This window comes from Chiloscyllium plagiosum, chromosome 1 (genome assembly GCF_004010195.1).
Source record: "Chiloscyllium plagiosum isolate BGI_BamShark_2017 chromosome 1, ASM401019v2, whole genome shotgun sequence".
Lineage (NCBI taxonomy): Eukaryota > Metazoa > Chordata > Chondrichthyes > Orectolobiformes > Hemiscylliidae > Chiloscyllium > Chiloscyllium plagiosum.
In genome coordinates this window covers 67,555,479-67,570,722 of record NC_057710.1, presented here as the reverse complement: position 1 = coordinate 67,570,722, position 15,244 = coordinate 67,555,479, and the positions used below count along the sequence as shown (strand labels likewise).

Genomic DNA, 15,244 nt, shown 5'->3' with positions numbered 1-15,244 from the left:
TGAGCTACAGGGAGAGGCTGAACAGGCTGGGGCTGTTTTCCCTGGAGCATTGGAGGCTGAGGGGTGACCTTATAGAGGTTTACAAAATTATGAGGGGCATGGATAGGATAAATAGACAAAGTCTTTCCCTGGGTTCGGGGAGTCCAGGACTAGAGGGCATAGGTTTAGGGTGAGAGGGGAAAGATATAAAAGAGACCTAAGGGGCAGCGTTTTCACGCAGAGGATGGTACGTGTATGGAATGAGTTGCCAGAGGATGTGGTGGAGGCTGGTACAATTGCAACATTTAAGAGGCCATTTGGATGGGTATATGAATAGGAAGGGTTTGGAGGGATATGGGCTGTGTGCTGGCAGGTGGGACTAGATTGGGTTGGGATATCTGGTCGGCATGGATGGGTTGGACCAAAGGGTCTGTTTCCATGCTGTACATCTCTATGACTGTGTCTGGTCGGCCCAACATCGAGGGCCGAAGGGCCTGTACTGCGCTGTTAAGTTCTATGTTCTATGATTCTGTGGATGAAGAGCTCATCATATGAGCAGTTGAGGACTCTTTTGTCATTACTTAATGGAGTTAAGAAGGATGAGGGCAATACTGAGAAACCTGTATACAGTGGACCTGGAGAAGATGTTTTTACTAGTAGTAGAGACTAGGACCCAAGGTCACAGCCTCATAGTGAAGGTGAGAAATTAAGGAGCTAATTTGCTGTGCTGACCTGCAACAAATTGAATGCCCAGGGGGGCAGGGTGGGATGTCTCTGTTCTATAGGTAGAATGCAAGTGAGTTTGCATTCCCATCCCTTGTCATTCAGAGCCATTTATATGGCCATCTCCTATTATCCAGAGATAATTTACATTTGCATCATCATCCTATTTAAAATCAATAACAACATTACATTTGGAATCCTGACTACTCCCCGCAGTTTAGAAAAGATTCACAACAGACTTGACCGTTAAGGAATGATTTACATTACATTGTTTCTGGAGATGATGTGGTCACTGCATTGTGTCTTGAGTGGCATGTGACTGTTGGGGAGTGACTGGGGGTTGTCTTGTGGGCATACTGACTGTAATGTAAAGATTTTACATAAAGGAAGGATGGTTTCCTTTGTTCGGGGAGACCTCAAGCAAAGCTTTGCAAGCATGGCAAATAATGTTAAGAGTTTCTCCACAGCTTACACTTGCTTAATAAAATTTGGTTGTTCACAGAAGTTGCCATCTGCAGTTGCATCAAGTGTGTAAGAATCTCAGATAAAAATAACTTAACAAAGGAATGAGATGAGAAGGAATTTTTCCAGCAAGAATCTCTGGAACTCATTGCTACAGAAGGTTGTGGAGGTCAAGTTATTGAGTGTATTTAAGACGGATACAGTTAGGTTCTTCATTAGTGAGGGGATCGAAAAGGCAGAAGAACAGGATTCCAAATGTAATGTTGTTATTGATTTTGAATAGGATGATGATGCAAATGTATTTAAGATGGATACAGTTAGGTTCTTCATTAGTGAGGGGATCGAAAAGGCAGAAGAATGGGGTTGAGAAATAGATCAGCCAGGTTTGAATAGTGGAGCAGACTAGATTGGCCGCATGGCCTAATTCTGTTCTTATTATCTAATAGAAATTAGCAATTGAATCTTGAACTTCCTGATTTGTGCAAGTAGTGAAGAAGTTGCTCAGTCTTAATATCCTGACTGTTACCTAAGTAAACAAACCTATTGTGTATGGGAAGGAATTAGTAACAAATGAGTAATGACCATGATCAATCATAAAGATATTCATTTGCTCTTGTTCTAGCTTCATAAACAGTTTCTGTTTCATAGCAAAATATAGTTAGAATTTAAGATAAATCTGATCTCTATTATTGTAATCTGGACATTGATTTAGAAGCTAAATTTGGGAGGGAATTTCAAGGAACTGAGAAGAATGGACTCTTATTGGCGGCTTTGAGTGACTGGATCTAAATTACCTTGTCTTCATAATTGATGAGCAGAGATCTAAAAGGTGGAACTGGAATTCATGAAGTGCTATAATTTTCTGGCCCCTTGCATTCTCATGGATTTGCTACTTTGAGCCATAATGTGTACATGATTACTTGTCCCAAAATTTTCAAATGTTTTAGTTTTTGGGCAGACCTTTTTCCTTTGATTCATCTCATCCCTAGGTAGAATAAGCTTTCAGCTTCTTTCACCCAGTGTTACAATTTGTGCTTGACTAATTTAGGGTAACACAGAGCAAAATCAAGGTTCAGCTCCTTCTAATCATTCACAATGCTGCACTGCAACCCAGGCTGTCACAGCTGTTGCTTGAAACATCCGTGACATCTTTGTTTCTCATGTTTAACTTTCCTGTGACTTTTTGTTTTGGTGAGACTTCTAAATTAGAGACACTTGTGTTGTGGATTTATGCTAAGTTAGAAATTGAATAGACACTGCATTAACTCATTTGCCATAAACGTTGTAGCGTGAAAGCTTTGATCCAGACTGTCTGGGCTAAATGTGAATTCTAAACAAGAAAGAAACGTATATTTTGCCATTGTCCTGAGCTATCTTGTTCCCTATAAAATAATGCATCTCGTGGTGTAGATGCCTTTGTATCATAACAGAAAAAAAACTTGCCCTTCCTGTTTCATTAATAGAATAAATCCTTACTCTATTGTGAAAATTGCCCAGATTTGTGTGAAAGTATCTGATAGGACAGATATGTGGTTCTGCTTAACAAGTCTTTAAGGAATCCTGTGGCCAGCTTTCCTTTCTCCGGTGTGTTTCTCATCTTTTTCTGTGGTGTCGTAAGTACACTGGGTAAATCTTCATTTTGAGTATTATGTTTTCTAGTCTTAAATCAACTGTTGGGATCTAGTTTCTTATGTCATGAGAGATAACAGAACCCCTACCGCAAAAGATAAAGTACTATGTTAGAGGCAAAAATCACTGACTTATGGCTCCTTTTTATGTGAATTTCACCAATATTGAAGATTTTTCATTCATAGGTTTAAAGCCTGGATTTGATTATCAATGATCTAACTAAGAGACAAAGACATAGCAATGTGGAAAAAAGGAGCGCGAGTAGACCACTAAGCCCACTGACCTTGTTCCGCCATTCAACATGATTATGGCTAATACTCTGAATCAACGCCATGCTCCTGTGTTTTCCACATATCTCTTAACACCTTCAGATTCTTCATTGCTTTCTTTAAATGTTTTCACTAACTTTGCCTCCATAGCATTCTATAGGTTCTCCATCCTCTGATTTGTCTTATTTCAGTCTGTATCCTGAGACCATGACCATTTCTCTATGACCTAATCTCTACTCATACCACAGGACAGCCATCAATCTGGTGAATCATTGCTATGCTATTTTACTAGGCTGGGAGCAAGTGTGAAGGGATTGTCTTATGAGATTAGATAGATTGGGCATGTACTTATTGGAGTATAGAAGAATGAGAGGTGACCTAATTAAAAGACACGAGATTCTAGGAGACGCAGAAAGCTTGTTTCCCGTTGTGCAAATGTCTACGGCCAAAGGGTATAATATCAGATTAAGGGGTTGATATTTAAGACAGATGACCAGGAAGAATTTCTTCCCTCAGGTAATGAACCTGCAGAACTCTTCATTGCAAAGGGCTGTTGTGTCTTTAAGTATATTCAAGGCTGAGGGTGACAGATTTCTAATCAATAAATGAATCAAGGGTAATAGGAAAAATGCAAGAAAATGGGGCATTAGAACATTTGAATAATTCTCAATGATTTAAGCCATTAAAATAGATAATGGCCTACTTACCATGTTAAACTAACCAGATAATCTAACTGTTTTATTTGATTTTTGATTATTGTTACAACACTGGGATAGCAAACCTAACCAAATCAGCTACCCTATCACTGGATTCCAAACACAGCCACCTTAAATATTCAGTGACCCTCAAAATTACTTAATTGTTCCTAACTAGATTTTTTATAACAAGAGTCTTGGACGCCAAGTTTATAACTTAAACAAAAATTAACAATTTATTATTAAGATATAAATTTAGCAGAACACTGGTAAACTATGAGACAGTCTAAATAATGTCAACGATCTAACCCTAATCTTCTTTGAATATAAACCCTTATTTACACACTGACAGATACTGTTAAGGGATCAATTAGAAAAGAAAAAAATAATTTTAATTTGTGAGCTCGATAACTATTTCGACAATGAATGCTAGGCCTTCAAAGAAAGCAAAACCAAAAAAAGGCTTCCCAGTTCAGTTTCTAAAATGAAACAGTCTCCTGCCCAAAAATGTGTAAGAGCAAGTTTATTCTTTTGTTTTTATGTATCTTTTTTTCAATATTCTGACGTCAATTACTGTGCAATAGTGGTTTGTGTTTCTGTTATCTATGTTTCCTTTATTCTTCTTTGTTCCTTATCTTTATTACCTAACATCATAAAACCTTGCCTCATTTTTCTTGCCTTTTACTCTATTACAGACCTTCATTTTTCTTTATCCCAAGCACGTGTCTCTCCTTTCATTGTCTTCCCCACTCCCTCAAACCTGTCCCCTCAAATACTTAGACTTCTCATATCACTACCTTTCCCAATCTCTAATGAAAGGTCTCTGACCTGAAACACACAACACTTTTGTTTCTCTCTCCAAAGGTGCTGCCAAGCCTACTGGGTATCTGACATTTTTTGTTTTCATTTCAGAAAATCTTAATATTGCAAGGTTGTCCCTTCAAATAACGTTAGGAACCTTTATTAACTTTGATTCATAAACAATAGTATTCTGACATGAGAAAAGAAATACAGAAAAAAAGTTGGTCTGTCTTTTAAAAATTATCTAGTTAACCAGTATTGTAGCAATTAGCATTTCAATTTTGCTCCCCATATTGTAGAAGCAAATTCCATTTATCAAATATTTGAATTTCAATATATTCTTGTTATTCTCCCTTTGCAATGTAGTTATTTTGTCAAATAACCGTCATGTTTTTATAACCTCTTTCAAAAGCCTATGCTTTATGTGGCAAGAAGCATCTGTTGTATTTCTTGACAGACAAGAATGTTTTTCATTTCATCACTCTTTACATCAGTGTTGTGTTTTGTTCATACCTACTGAGCCTGTGATATGTTAATGTTTGTTAAACAAGAAACTTGCGATTATTTTGTGCTTGTGACCACAATGGAGCACACCCTCTCTGCTGGTTAAAGCTTACATGCTGCCCTCACACATGAACTCATTGCATGTAAACATCCATGGGTTACTCAAATAGCACTGTTGAACTTCTTGTTCAGTTCCTCGAAAGGGCTTGTACACATTAATAGGATGCATATTTGACCAAGTTCAATTAGCTAAGGAGGTCTCAGTGAATGTATTGAACTAAGCAGGTAAACAAGTGAATAGCCTGATGGCCCAGACTGGAATGAGTGATGTTTCAGCTGTTTTCCTTTATATTTGTCTGTACTATCTGTTGTTGCTCACATGATGTTTTTGATCATTCCTTTTGCTTTTACAATTTTACTTGGTTTTTACTAATTTATTTCCAATGTTTTGATTGCAATTACACATTATTTCGCCCAACTGCATTGCCCATGATGCATCTTGTTACTTCTGCAGCTGTTGCCTTCCTTAATCAGAAACTCCCCTCCATATTTGGTGCCATTGCTCAGCTGAAAATATCTTCACCGTCTCCTGTCCTAGTCTTCATCTGGTCCAACTCCTGTCTTTGATCCCAGAACTCTTAGAAATGCAAAGTTGAATGCAGTTGAGTGCAACCATGCAACAGCAGCTTCTATTTTTCATTGGACCTTCCATGCATCAAACACCCCAAAGTATGTAATGGAGGCATTATATAACATGACATAAGCTTCTTTTCAAATTTTTATTTTCTGCCAGAACCACCCATTTATGAATATCATTCTGGTGATCGAAGAAAATGTTTATTAAAGCCTTTACTTTGTCCCTCCATGTTCACATTTGACAACGCATAATGAACGCATAGTTTATACTTCTAGCTTACCTCTGACTATGGCCTCTGGTGCATCATTTTGTTCCATCATTAGTGACTGCACTTTCAGGCGGATATTGTCCACATTTTGGACTTCAGTTAAATATTTATGCCTCTCAGGCTCAATTGCCTTCAAGTTCTCTTTTAAAAGCCACCTTTCACCTAGCTCCTCATTACTATTACTAACATCTCTAACTCAGCAACTCTTCATCTGATTCTTTATGACTTTTGAGAAGCTTCTTGAGGCCATAGTCTTCATTAGTACATTATATATGTTTGTGTTTAATTTTTTGTCTGAATTTATTGTGTTTTGATTTTGGTCTTTTAATACTTTGCATAATTTTCCCTTTAAAAACTGAGATGAAGAGAGAGCATGGGAAGGGACTGACAGCAAACAAAAGTAAATCTGAAAGTTCTTCATACTTCTTTAAATTGTCAAAGATAAATAGAATGGACCATATACATGGATGCACAGGGCATGGTCAAAAGATGCTAAATGAATACTTTGTGTCTGCCTTCATCAAGGCAGAGGATGCTTCTCAAATCATAATTTTGGAGAAACTAAACAAGATATTAGAATGTAAATTAATAGATTGAAGGCTTGGGCAGAGAAATGGCAGATGAAGTTTAATCCAGACAATTTTGAAGGATCGAATGCAGGAGGCAAGTATATAGTAAATGGCAGAATTCTGAGTAGTATCAACATGCAGAGAGATCTAGGCATACAGGTCCACAGTTCCCTAAAGGTGGCAACACAAATCGATAAGCTAGTCAAGAAGGCATTTGGCATGCTTGCCTTTATCATCCAAGACATAGAGTATAAACATTGGCAAGTTATGTTGCAGCTCTGTAGAACTTTAGTTACGTCGCATTTGGAGTATTATGTAATGTCTCAGTTGCCACACTGAGAAGGATGTGGAGGCTTTGGAGAGGACATTGTAACAGTTTAATAGGACGTTCTGAAGAAGGGTCACTGGATCCAAAATGCTAACTCTGATTTTTCTCCACAGATGTTTCTAGACCTCCTGAGGTTTTCCAGCAATTTCTGTTTTTGTTACCAAGATGTTGCCTGGTTTGAAAGCTATTAGCTATAGGATAGGTTGGAAAAACTTGGTTTGTTTTCACCTCAACATCAAAGGATGAGGGGCGATCGGATAGAAGCTTTCAAAATTCTTAGACGCATGGGTAGAATGGAACGTCTGAGTCTTTTTCCCCAGGGTAGAAGTGTCAGTTACTAGGAGACATAGGTTTAAAGTAAAAGGAGAAAAGTCTAAAGGAGATAAGAGGCAAATTTATTATACAGAGGGTGTGCCTGGGATATGCTGCCCGAGGTGGTGGTGGAGGCTGGTAGCAATTGCAACATTTAAGCGGCATCTTGACAGATACATGAATAGGCAAGGAATGGAGGGATATGGACCACTGAGGCAAAAAGTTTTTAGTTTAGAAAGGCATCATGTGCCAGCACAGTCATGAAGGGCCTGTTCCTGTACTGTATTGTTCCTTAATCTTTGTTCTTAATTCTGGCTGGTTCAGAGGGCCTTAAAATAAACCAGTATGCACAATATGATTTTGTTCTGAGGTCACGTAGGCATGTTTGAGGTCTCACTGTCTTCTACCTTGAGAAGTAATAGCAAGTCAAGCAAACGTGTTTTAAAATCCAAATGTACAAGATTGACAGGTTTGCTGTAGCTTGATTAATCTTGCTATTTTACACCTGAGTACACAAACTGTTCTAGCAAAAGGTAAACATAGGTGCATAAATATATCCAGATGATTAGATTAATTAATAGCATTTAGCAGATTAATAAGTGAACTAGAAGTGCAAATTATTTGCAGGTACAAGGTGGGGCTGTCACCAATATTGATTTCAATCACCATTTATCAATGGCAAAAGTTGACTATCAAGGATTGTTTAGACGAGACAGTTAACTGATTTTGTATAGTTGTTTATTATTTTAATTATTGCAGCGACGCTTGTCAAAAATTTCTCTTCAAAACTGTACAGGAGAGGTATAAAGTAACAATATTTTTGATAGTACCTCTACATTCAGGTTCTAATGAATTGGTCATTTTAGTTTTAACTGAATGGAATTATTTTCAGAAGACCATACAGAGAAACAAAATCTGTATTTTGCTGTATTCATTGAAATTATTTCAATATGTTTTGAATAAACTATGCTAAAGTCTTGTACTGAAATTGTTTGTAAAGACTAATGGAATGCATACTACAGTGAATTGCTCAAAGCATAAAATGAAAGATGATATTAAGAAAGGGTATATATTAAATTGTGTTGTAACATGTGGCAAGTAATTTTATAACTGTGTAGCAGATTGTTCATTAAGTACAGTGGAACTTTGGGACTCTGCTGACCGGACTGCACTTACTACTGGTAGTGTGTTGCTTTCTTGGTTCAATTAATTTTCTAAGTTAAACAAAAGCCCGCTGTGCAGTCTCTTAGACCTGCTGTGAAACATCTGTAAGGGCTATTACGGTTCATATTTTGTCTGACTTGTCTTGCAGAATTTAGGATATGAATTTGTTCTTGGATATGGATTTAGTAAATAAGCCCAAAAACATCAGGTTTTGATTTAAATCCTTATGTTCCATTGTAAAACCCTCAGACAAACACAAGTGAAAGAATGGTGCTGGTTAATTTATTTTTATATGCAGTAGAAGGTATCAGAATGGTTTATTTTAAAAATGTATTCTTGATTTAAAAATTTGAAATAGAACCTGAAAATCTTGTCAAGTATTTGCAACATAGACAAGCAGGAGGCTGGAAGAACATACCAAGCCAAGCAGCATCAGGAGGTGGAGAATTCAATGTTTCAGGTGTTATTCATCTTCAGGACAATAGAGGTCCTGATAACAATCAATGATTTTGTTCAGGCAGGCTGATGCTGCCTGGCTTGCTGTGTTCTTCCAGCCTCCAGCTTGTCTACCTTGGATTCTCGCATCTGCAGTTTTTGTTTGTCTCTAGCTAAGTATTTGCAACAACCTGCATATTTTAATTTATTTATTTTCCATCTCCATGAAAATAAAAATTGTTGCGTCCCATGTCTCGAGTAGTTTCTGTAGAGAAAAGCCAATGCAAATTAGTTCTGAGGAAGCATCACCGGACCTGAAACGTTAACACTGATTTGTCTTCACAGATGCTGAGCTTTTCCAGCAGCTTCAGTTTTAGTTTCTGTGGAGTTTTGCTATAAGTTAAGTGACAATGGCAAATGTTCTTGGGAATTTGTTGATTTTAGTCAGCATTGGTAAAAGCTTAGTCATGGGGTGTTCAGGTATTCAAGGGAATGACAACATATAGACCTTCCTTCCAGAATGAAAATAAGTGGACAGTTCACTGGCTTGTCAGAATTTTCACCGCCTGTGATAAAGACATGTACTTAAAATTAGCAGAGTCATAATTACCACATCAATATCAGGTTCAGATGCCTTCACAGCATCCAGCTGCTGCTTTAGTAATAGGCCTGAGTATTAAATAACAACTTTATTTCCAAATTCGCTTGAGATTAACAGTGCTTTGAATTCAGCAGTGTGTGCGTCATTTCTGTCCAACATCTACACTGGACAAGTCAGAAGTCTGATGGAATACTCTCCACTTACCTAGATAATAACACTGTCCTGCAACTCATCTGCTTTATCCTCGATCACAACGTTTTCACCTTTGACAGCCAGTTCTTCATCCAGACATATGGAACAGCCATGGAGACCAAATTTGCACCACAATATGCCACCATCTTCATGCACAGGTTTGAACAAGACTTCTTCTCTATGCAGGACCTCCAATCAACATTATACACCAGGTACATGGATGACATTTTCTTCCTCTGGATCCATGGCGAGGAGTCACTGATAAAACTACACAGTGATATCAACAAGTTTCATCCCACCATCAAACTCACTACTCTCGACGATCTGTCTCATTCTTGGACACGTGCATCTCTATCAAGGATGGACACCTCAGTACCACACTCTACCGCAAACCCACAGACAACTTCACAATGCTACACTTATCCAGCTTCCACCCAAAACATATTAAAGCAGTCATCCCCTATGGACAAGCCCTATGCATACAGCAGATCTGTTCAGATGAGGAGGAACGTGACAGGCACCTGCAAGTACTCAAAGATGCCCTCATAAGAATGAGGTACAATGCTCAACTCATTGACCACCAGTTCTGACGTGCCACAGCAAGGAACCGTAATGTCCTCCTCAGGAGACAGACACGTGCTGCAATTGACAGGGTACCCTTTGTTGTCCAGTACTTCTCAGGAGCTGAAAAACTACACCATGTTCTTCATAACCTGCAACACATTATCAATGAGGATGAGCACCTCGCCAAGACCTTCACCACACCTCCACTGCTCGCCTGTAAACTTTTGCTATAAATTCTGTGTTTTATAATTGTGTCCTCCACAACCACCTGATGAAGGAGCGGCGCTCCGAAAGCTAGTGCTTCCAATTAAACCCATTCGACTATAACCTGGTGTTGTATGATTTTTAACTACATGATATAGCTCCACTGACACCCAAGAAGCTTGACACCATCTAGGAAAAAGCAGCCTGCTTGACTGACACACCATCCAACACCTTCAATATCACTCCCTTGATCACTGATGCACAATGGCCTCAATGTATGCCAGCTACAAGATGCACTGCAGTAGTTCACCTCAGCTCCTTCCAAAGCCATGACTCTGCAGCGTGAAAGAACAATAGCAGCATTACACCAATTTCCCCTCCAAGAGCCACAACAACCTGACTGTACAATATCATCGATCCTTTATTGCCATTGGCACAAAATCCTAGTATTCCCTTCAATCTTTTTAGAAGTATTATGATTGTACCTACACCATATGGACAGCAGGAGTTCAAGAAGGTAGCTCACCACCATCGTGTCTCAGATATTTGAACTGAATTTTAAAAAATACATGTTAAATTTTCAGTATTGGTAAGTGAGTTTTATTATGTATACAGAATTAGTGTTACTGAGGAAAATAGTGAAGTTGCATTTTTGATTAGGAAATAAGACACAGGGTAGTTATATCTGGGAGAACACAAACATGAATTACTAAACATTATGCAGATTAAAAGCCTATTCAATACAAAGTAGAACAAAGCAAGCATGGGATTATTTTTAGAGCAACACGATTGAAAGATAGAGAAATTACATTGAACTTTATGGAAACGTGATTAGGTCAAGGGTTCCCAATCTTTATATTAGCATAGCAGACCCACATTTTCACTTCCTCTCACTGTTACCCTTTGGCCATGTGCCTTTAGAAATGTTTCACGTTTAAAATCAAAAGACCACACTGCGCCTTTAATTCAATGAATAATGTTTGCAAGTTTTGAGTTATAATTTTGGTTTACAAAATAATATGTTTACTTTACATTAATTCTCATTATTTGCGCAAAACGTTACAGCACACTTAACTATTTCACACATTACACAAGTGTGCTGTGGCACACTGGTTTAAAAACCAGTTGGTTTTCATATTTGGAATATTGTCTACAGTTCTGTGTTATATTGCAGATGGAAAATGGAAGCACTGACAATGGTGTAAAAGAGATGTAAAAGGGTGATTTAAGAAATGGTGCTGTGTATCAATTGGGCAAGGATAAACAGACAGGTCTCCTTTTTTTTCTCTTAACAGGAGGGAAAACTGGTGATCTTATTAAAGTCCTTAAATCTGTGAAAATATTTCTTTGATACAGTAGATGCACGGTGTTCCCACTTATGTGGAAGAGCAGAATTCAAAGTATCAATATAAAACACACACCAATAAATGTGACCACAGGAAACAGTTTTTCTAAGTAATAAAGTTGCATTTAAGGAATGGTGAGATTGGCCTATGAGGATGAAGGTGGAGAAGGTTATGGTGACAGATTTACATGAGAAAAGATTTGACTGACATGAATTGAGTAAACATAGTAGCATTGAATGTTTGTGCTAAATGGCCACTTTGTGCTCTATATTTCATGAGATGCTATGCAAGTAGAATCAAACTTAATATTACGATTTGCAAATCATAAACAGGTTTTTAATACAAACAAAATGTGTGCATTATGAAGTCAGTTGTACAATTTGCTTGACAAACCCTGGATTTATATAGTGATTTGGCATGACCTTGGGGTATTGCGATACATTTTGCAATGAATGAAGTATTATTGAGGTATAGTCAATGTTCTATTATAGGAAACATAGTGCAGCAATTTCCCATAAACAACAGAGCATAATAATAACCAGATGGTTGAGGGATAAGTTATTTTAATTCATGGAATTTGGTTGTTGCTGGGTCGGCCAGTGTTTATTGCCCATCCTAAATTCCCTGGAGACGATATTAGTGAGCTGCCTTCTTGAACTGCCTCAATCCTTCGATGAATACTCCAATCCTGGGTGTTTAGCCACAATGTTTAAATGGCTGGAGTAGTTTAGTATTTTTCTTGATGGTTAACCACGGGATGTTGATAGTGGGGATTCAACTGTGGTGATGCCATTGAATGTTAAAGGGATGGTTAGATCCTCTCTCATTGGAGAGGGCCTTTTTCTGGCACACGTGGTGCAAATGTTACTTGCCATTTGTCATCCCTGGCTAATAGTCAGGCCTTGTTACATAATGGACGCAGGCTGCTTTGGTATTTGAGGAGGTGTGAATGGTGTGGAACATTGTGCAATCAATCGCAAACATTCCCACTTCTGGCCCAATAGTGGAGGTAAGTCCTTTAGTAAAGGATCTGAATGGGGCCTCAGTCACTACCTTGAGTGTGTTTGACTCTACCATTTCAATGATGCCCTGGAGCTGAGATGATTGACCCCCCAACATCTACAACCATCTTCCAATGTACTAGCTATGACTCCATTCTTCACATTCTTGGGTTGAGTAGTAAAGATTCTACTGCAACTTGCATCATCTATAAGTACGGGCAAGATGCCTGATGATTGATGGGTAGCTAATGTCCTTTGTTTAATCAACTTTGTAAGGAGAAACCAGGAAACTATAGACCTATGAATCTGACATCGGTCGTGGGTAAGTTGTTGGAGGTGATTATAAAAGATAGGATTTATGGACATTTAGAGAGGCAAAAATCGATTAGGGATAGTCAGCGTGGTTGGGATAGTCAGTGTGGTTTGTGAGAGAAAAATCATGTCTCATAAACTTGATTAATCTTTTTGGTAACTTCGTCAAAAAACTCAATGAGCGCAGAATAGTAGAGATTGTTGACTTAGAGTTTAGTAAAGCCTTCAACAAGATTCCTCATGGTAGACCAATTAGTAAAGTTAGGTCACATGAGCTTACGTAATTGGATACGTAATTGGCTTAACTGCAGGAGCTAGCATGGCGATAAAGGGTTGTTTCTCAAGCTGGAGGTCTGTGACCAGTGGTGTTCCATAGGGATTGATTCTGGGTCGTCTTGTTTGTCGTTTATATAAATCATTTGGATGAGAATATAGAAGACATGGTTAGTAAGTTTGTGCGCAACACCAAAATTGGTGGTATTGTAGACAGTGAAGAAGGTTTTCTAAGATTACACAGGGATCTTGATCAAATGGATCAATGGGCTGAAAAATGTAAGATGGATTGCAAATCTGGATAAATACGAGGTATTGCATTTTGGTAAAACAAACAAGGGTAGAGCATGTACAATTAATGGTCAGGCCTTGGATAGTCAGCATCAAAGGAGCAGGAGAATCGACGTTTCGGGCATAAGCCCTTCTTCATGACTCATGCCCGAAACGTCGATTCTCCTGCTCTTTTGATGCTGCCTGACCTGCTACGCTTTTCCAGTAACACATTTCTAAGCTCTGATCTCCAGCATCTGCAGTCCTCACTTTCTCCTAGGCCTTGGATAGTGTTGTACAACAGAGATGTGCAGGTACATATTCTTTGAAGTTTGTGTTCCATATAGACAGGCTGGTTAAAAAAGCACTTGGCAGCTTGCCTTCATTGCTCAGTCCTTTGAGTATAGGAGTTGGGAAGTAATGCTGAGGTTGTACAGGATGTTGGTGAGGCCACTTCTGGAATACTGTGTCTGATTCTGGTCACCCAGTTATAGGAAGGATATTATCAAGCTGGAGAGGGATCAGAAGAGATTTACCAGGATGTTGCCAGGTATGGAAGGTTTGAGTTATAAAGAAAGGACTTTTTTTAGTGGAGCCTAGGAAGTTGAGTGATGACGTGAAAGAAGTTTAAAAAATAATAAGAGGTATAGATAGAGTTCGTGATTGTTGTCTGTTCCCTAGGATGGGGGATTATGAGGCTGGAGGGCTCATTTTTAAGGTGAGAGGTGGGAGACTTAAAGAAATGAGGAGCAAATTTTTTACGCAGAGGATTGTTCACGTGTGGAATGAAATTCCAGAAGAAGTGGTGGATAATCCAGAGAGAGCATATTCCTGTCAGGGTGAAAGGGAAGGCTGGTAGGTATAGAGAATGCTGGATGACTAAAGAAATTTGAGGGTTTGGTTGAGAAAAAGAAGGAAGAATATGTCGGGTATAGACAGGATAGATCGAGTGAATCCTTAGAAGAGTATTAAGGAAGTAGGAGTATAATTAAGAGGGAAATCAGGAGGGCAAAACGGGGACATGAGATAGCTTTGGCCAAATAGACTTAAGGAGAATCCAAAAGGTTTTTACAAACACCTGAAGGACAAAAGGGTAATTAGAGAGAGAACAGAAAAGGATATGGAAGATATAAACTGTAGGAAAATAGATGGTGACATCTTGCAAAATGTCCAGATGACAGAGGAGGAAGTGCTGGATGTTAAAGGTGGATAAATCCCCAGGACCTGATCAAGTGTACCCGAGAACTCTGTGGGAAGCTAGAGAAGTGATTGCTGGACTTCTTGCCGAGATATTTGTATCATCGATAATCACAGGTGAGGTGCCGGAAAACTGGAGGTTGGCAAACGTGGTGCCACTGTTTAAGAAGGGTGGTAAAGACAAGCCAAGGAACAATAGACCAGTGAGCCTGACCTCGGTGGTGGGCAAGTTGTTGGAGGGAGTCCTGAGGGACAGGATGTACATGTATTTGGAAAGGCAAGGACTGATTAGGGATAGTCAGCATGGCTTTGTGCATGGGAAATCATGTCTCACAAACTTGATTGAGTTTTTTGAAGAAGTAACAAAGAAGATTGATGAGGGCAGAGTAGTAGATGTGATCTATATGGACTTCAGTAAGGCGTTCGACAAGGTTCCCCATGGGAGACTGATTAGCAAGATTAGATCTCATGGAATACAGAGAGAACTAGCCATTTGGATACAGAACTGG

The 15,244-nt window shown here is 38.7% G+C and overlaps 1 protein-coding gene across 2 annotated transcripts in view; it reads left to right on the top strand.

Annotated features, from left to right (window-relative positions):
• The window catches only part of LOC122549133 (ADP-ribosylation factor-like protein 15), a 249,336-nt gene that overhangs the window by 124,698 nt on the left and 109,394 nt on the right, over positions 1-15,244 (top strand). The gene's annotated exons all lie outside the window — the stretch shown is intronic.